The sequence below is a fragment of the Pseudorca crassidens genome, chromosome 13 (assembly GCF_039906515.1).
Source record: "Pseudorca crassidens isolate mPseCra1 chromosome 13, mPseCra1.hap1, whole genome shotgun sequence".
In the NCBI taxonomy this organism is placed as follows: domain Eukaryota; kingdom Metazoa; phylum Chordata; class Mammalia; order Artiodactyla; family Delphinidae; genus Pseudorca; species Pseudorca crassidens.
Window position 1 is genome coordinate 34,449,993 of NC_090308.1, and position 6,119 is coordinate 34,456,111.

A 6,119-nucleotide genomic window follows, 5' to 3' on the forward strand; every position below is an offset into this window, starting at 1 on the left:
TCCCTGACCTCACAAACTGCTTGTTTAGCTTTGAGTTCCAAGAAGATTCTACAAAGTCTCTGAACCTCGGTCTCTGCAGTTGCTCTTTCCTCTGCTTGGAAAACTCTTCACCATAGTGGCTTTCTCCCTCTGTCTGGGCTCAAATGCCATCTTTTCAGTCAGGCCTCTACTTGCCAAACTATTTTAAATCGTGACATTCCCCCATTCCCAATATTTCTTATTCCTCTCACCTTTTTCTCTCTAATACTTAGCACAATGTAAAGGATGACTTAGTTTACCTGTTTATCTCTACTGTGTGTCTCTGCACACTAGAACATAAGTCTCTCGGGGTCAAGAATTTGTGTTCTATTTTGTATTCCAACTGCCAGCAATAGTACCTAACACACTTAGAGAGGCTCTCTGGAAATATATGTTGAATGATTGAATGAATATGTGCACACACATTTATATACTAAATAATATATAAATGAATAAAAACTTATTTGTCAGCAGTTGTATATAGAGAGGAAAATTGAGTGTATGGAATGTTATGCACCCCACCTTCACCACACCTGAAAGATAGTATGAGTTTCTCTCTATGAGTAATACAGGAGGGCACCTCTCAACATGGACAGAATTATTTGAAAAGTAATTGGTTTCCAGTAATTGTCAAGATGCCCAAACTTTCAAATGGTTTACATAAAGAAATAAATCAGAGCCCAACAGATTCAAGGTATCTCTGTAATAATGTTATTATCATTTTCATTCTATTTTGCTTCATTGAATCAAGAAGTTGCAAAAGACTGCTAGGAATTGCTCATTATTCATAACTGACTGTCTGTTTCCCACAAGCATATAAAATGTGTTCATGAATACCACACGTCTCAGGTACCCCCTCCTCCCTATACTATCCCCCCCAACATATAAAAATGTTTGGTGTTGTTAGTTTAATGGTCAAAATATTCTGTTTAGTTAACATCTGAAGACATCCATGAAAACATGCATGAGAAAATTGTATGTGTCACAGTGGAAAATGTTTTGAAAACAATTGATATAGCTAGTCTAGGGCAGTGGTTTTCAGAGTGTTTTCCAGTGTTCCCTGGGGGTCCTTGAGATCCTTTCAGAGGATCCTAGAGGTAAAAATTATTTGGATAATAATATATACAAAGACTCTAGCTGCCTTGTTTCTCCCGCACCCCCGTTCACTTTAGTACAGTGGAGTTTTCCAGAGGCCACATGATATGTGACGTAACAACATGTTGAATGTAGAAGCAGATTCTAGAATTTGGCTGTATTAATTAGGCCAGGGATTAAATAAATTTGCAAAACATAAAATAATACTGCCCTTCTCACTAAGTTAACTTTGGTTTTAAAAATAGTTATTTATCAGGAAATATTTATGGGGTTATTAATGTTAACATTAATGGGGTTATTTTTAATGAATTAATTTTAATTGATGAATTAATTTTAATGAATTAATAAATATTTTAAACAGTTCTCAGTTTTAGTTTGGTAAATATTGATAAATTAACATATATAAACAATACTTCTTCTGAGCCTTCTATAGGTTTTAAGAATATAAAGGGGTCCCAAGACCAAGAACTTTCAGAACACTAGTTCTAGTGTAATGTAAAATAGACTGGGACTATTTTGTGCACCAACCCTGAGCTAGATTTCTTCCCACATGCCAGCAGTCATCTGATAACTGTGGACACAACTTTCTCATGTTTCTGGAAACAGAACAAACCAGATTCAGGAATGTACTAGTCATTATAGCTAGCAGATGAATAGAAATAAAGCCAAGGGGAAGGTTTAGAAAGCAAACTTTTCCATTTCAGTTGAAGATTTTGCTCCAAGAGCTGATATATATCTTGCTCTCTGTCCTACCATTTGACATGTTCTTCAGTTATCAAAAATATGTACTTTTCTACCAGAATTCCTTTGTAAATAGTAGTAGACTAGACAGTTTTGCTGGTGCTCGTCCTTTACCTAATGTGATAATCAGTTCTCTCTCTTTGGCTCATTCTTAGTGCTTCTACAGCAGCCGTGGAAGTTACAACTGAGTTATGATAATTGTATGCCTGGGAAATAGCCCAACACGAAACAGTCACTGAGTCAGATTTTATAGTTTGTAAAGGCAAGCACGCCTTTCCTAACCCTGACTGTATCTGTACATGAATGTATGTATTGATTTTTAGATGTCTTATATTGACAATATTAGCTATTATATTATTTCCAAAGTCCATGCTTGTTTCATTGGACATGACCTCATTGAGCATTGTATTGAATAAATGCTCTATTTTATTTATTGGCAAAGTCATTTATTATTTTATTTTTATTTATTTTTTTCTTTTTTTTGCGGTATGTGGGCCTCTCACTGTTGTGGCCTCTCCCGTTGCGGAGCACAGGCTCCGGACGCGCAGGCTCAGAGGCCATGGCTCACGGGCCCAGCCGCTCCGCGGCATGTGGGATCTTCCCGGACCGGGGCACGAACCCGTGTCCCCAGCATAGGCAGGCGGACTCTCAACCACTGCGCCACCAGGGAATCCCCTGCCTCCCATTTTATGCCAGCTTGCCTCATGCATTTAGACGAGTGGCTCCAGTCCTGTAGCCATTTGAGATGAAATACTCTGGATGGATCAAGAGTTAGATATAAAAGATAAAACCATGAAATAAATTAAAAGAAAACACAGGTGGATATTTAACTGGTTCTTGTGAGTTGGCCTAACTCTTGGGTTATTTTTGTTAAAGAACGGTAACCTCCAAGGGTTAGAGGTAGGTGAAGGTTAACTATTTCGTCACAACCTTTCTATCACATTATAGAGAAAGCAAGTCTCAGACCAAATTCTTCCCCACAAGCAGCCATTTATCCAATTTTTATTAGAAAGTAGGCAAAACATCTCAAGGATCAAGTTTTGGTGTCATCCCTAAGCAAACAGGATATAGGGCTCCCTAAATTCTTACATACTATTTAAGAAAGGGTAGGAAATGTCTCTGAAATTTTTTATCCAACATACATATCTCAAATGCCATTAGCTTCACCAATAAGAACTCATCTCCCCAACAAAAATCCTTTTCTACCATTTGTATATCGATTAGCAAAAGTTCTGGTGGTGATTAGAGACAAGCTAGCTGAAGCATTGGCGTTCTTTTGGGTGTGGCCTTTCTGACTGCTAGCTGATCACCCTTTGGATGGGAAATTCTAATTAGGGCAAATAGCTACACATAACAAGTAGCTTAAGCTAAGTAGCACATACATTGTAGCACACTGTCTATGCTCAAGTTCTTTAAAGTGAACTATAGATACCACAACACTGGCATTTTGCAGAAAAGCACTTTCCAAGCATAAAAGAAATGGAAGAAATTACAGTGGAAAAGGAAGGTATCTGATACCATAAAAATGACAAGTTTCTGTACATCAAAAATACCATAAATTAAGAGGGGAATGAAAACTGTTGGAAATATTAGAGCAGTTATTTCGTAAGTGAAATATGTATTGTGTTTATTATACATACATAAATGTACACATTTATATGTATTACATATATATGTGTGTGTTTCTAGCTTCCTCTTTGTCTTTTTATATGAATCTCATTATGCAAGATATGGTTACATGGATTTTCACTAAATGCTTGCTTTGGACTAAGCTGTTTCTTTCACTCCAGCATTCTCATCTGGCTTCTATGCTATGTTGCCGCTGCTGATTCTCTTGAGTGTTACTCTGCTGGCCACAGACCCTCTATTGGTCACTGTTGAGGAAACCCCATCCTGATCTTAAGCAAAGAAGAAACTCTTGCAGTCCAAATAACTGGGTTTTTTTTGTTTTGTTGTTGGGGAGGGCAGTTTTTTTTGGGGGGGGGGTGTTGTTTTGTTTTTTGGTTTTTTACCATGCACCAATTATGCACCACTCACTCAGAGGTACCATCCATGAAACAGAAGGACTCCACAACCACTGTCACGGATACAGGAAGCTCCAGAAAGTAGCTTATCTTTCTTCATTGTTGCTATTGCACCTCGCACAGCACACAGAGATTCCCTGAAGCCACCACAGGCAGGAGTAGTTCTAAGATAACATCTTGGCATCAGCATGATGCCTGCAGCTCCAGAGAGTGAAGACCCTTCCTCTTCCAGACAGAGGCCTATCTCATTTCCTCCTCTAGCATTAACCACTTCCTAGAATGACTGATCTTGAGAAAATCCTTTCTCTTGCTGAAAAATCATGGTCTTGCACCAAGATTCAACTTGTAATCACAGTGCTGTTCTACATTGGTACATTTCTCAAAACCTGTGTTATTCAGTCATTCACTGGACATCTATTGTATAAGGCTGCCAAAAATCCACTTCCCCGTCTTTTGAATGGTACCCTGAACTTACATTGGGAAAACTACTCCTTCACTATTGGATGCAACCACGGAACTATCAATCAAGATGTCCCTATTTCCCCTGGCCAAGGGATGGACATGTGACCCAACCTATACCAGTCAGATCCTTTCCTCTCCTTGGAATTTGAAGCTCATGTGGAATGTGGGAAAAGGTAGAAAAAGCAGTTGGAGTAGATCAACTCCATCTGGCTGTGACTGTCCATTCCTTTTCATTTTCCCCATAGAAACCTTGGCTTTTGACTTTTCCAAGACTGACTCATTTTGTGTAAAGATGTCCCATGTTCTTCAATCCTCCAATATATCCCCCTGTGCTTGTTAGGCTGGGTTGATTTTTGTTTCTTGCACCTAAAAGTCTAAGTGATACAAGTTCTACTCATGATAACATTTTTATGTAAGTGTGCTTTTTCTCTACATTTCCTGTTACTCAGTTGCATCTATCTACCAGGATAGAATCCTGCATTGATCTTACCAACACCATTCACTGATCTGGTCTACTTTCTCTTGAGATGCTGGATCTATCCCAGGATGAGGCTAAGATCAGATCATGCCTGGAATGTGGTTATTGAGGTGAAATAGTTGTCATGACTCATTTTCAAATGATAATAGCTTTTTTGCTTTTTCATTGCCTCAAATCAAATGTACTCTTTGAGTCCCTGAAGAAAAGAGAAGAAAATGAATGAAAGTAATGACCAGTGATGTGGAGGGTCTCCTTTCCCCTGTCCTTGCCACCTGGCAGGAAGGAATAGACCAATGTAGGTATAATCAGGGCTGAGGTTTATTAGTTCTGGGTGAAAAGTTGAGTTTATCTTTGGGAAAGACACTCCCTTGTTTTGTGTTAGGCTTCTTAAAAATGTCTCTTTAAGTATTTCTTTAATCTCTTTAACCATAGGTCTAAAGCAGAAAGCTGCCTGTGAGACAATAGAAAAAAATTATATATATATATGTGTGTATGTGTATATATATATATATATATATATATATATATATATATATATATATATACACATGTATATATCTGCCCCGGGTTCCTGGCACAAATCTCCTAAAATTCTTAGAACTTCCTAAGTGTTAAAAGAACTAGGAGTGTCTTTTTGTCTAATATTTGGTGTTTGACCCTATTCCTGACACAGAGTTCCTAAATCCCTTGGAATTTCCTGGGTGATAGCAGTGTCTTTTATTCTAATGCAGTGACTCTTGGTGGACTGCCTAACGTGGGCTGGTCACTGGAAAGACCAAGACGTGATTAGAAGTTTAGAATTTTCAGCCTCACCTTCTATCTTCCAGGAAGGGGAGAGGGGCTGGAATTGAGTCGATGATAATCGAGTCTGCATGATGAAGCCTCCATAAAAATCCCAAAGGTACCAGGTTCAAGGAGCTTCCGGGATGTTAAACAAAGTGGAGGTGCTGGGAGAGTGGTGTGCCCGGAGAGGGCTTGGAAACCCCACCCCACAATCCTTCCCACATACCTTTCCTTATGCATCTCTTCCATCTGGCTGTTCATCTGTATTCTTTGTCATATTCTTTTATAATAAATTGGTAAACAGTAAGTAAACTGTTTTCCTGAATTCTGTGAACAGCTGTAGAAAATTAATTGAACCTGAGGAGGTGGTTATGGGAACTCCAGTTTACAGCTGATCAGTCAGAAGTACAGGTAACAACCTGTACCCTAGACTTGCTATTGGCCTCTGAGGATGGGGGCAGCCTTGTGAGACTGAGCCTTTAACCTGTGGCGTAAGATGCTATCTCTTAGTAGATAGT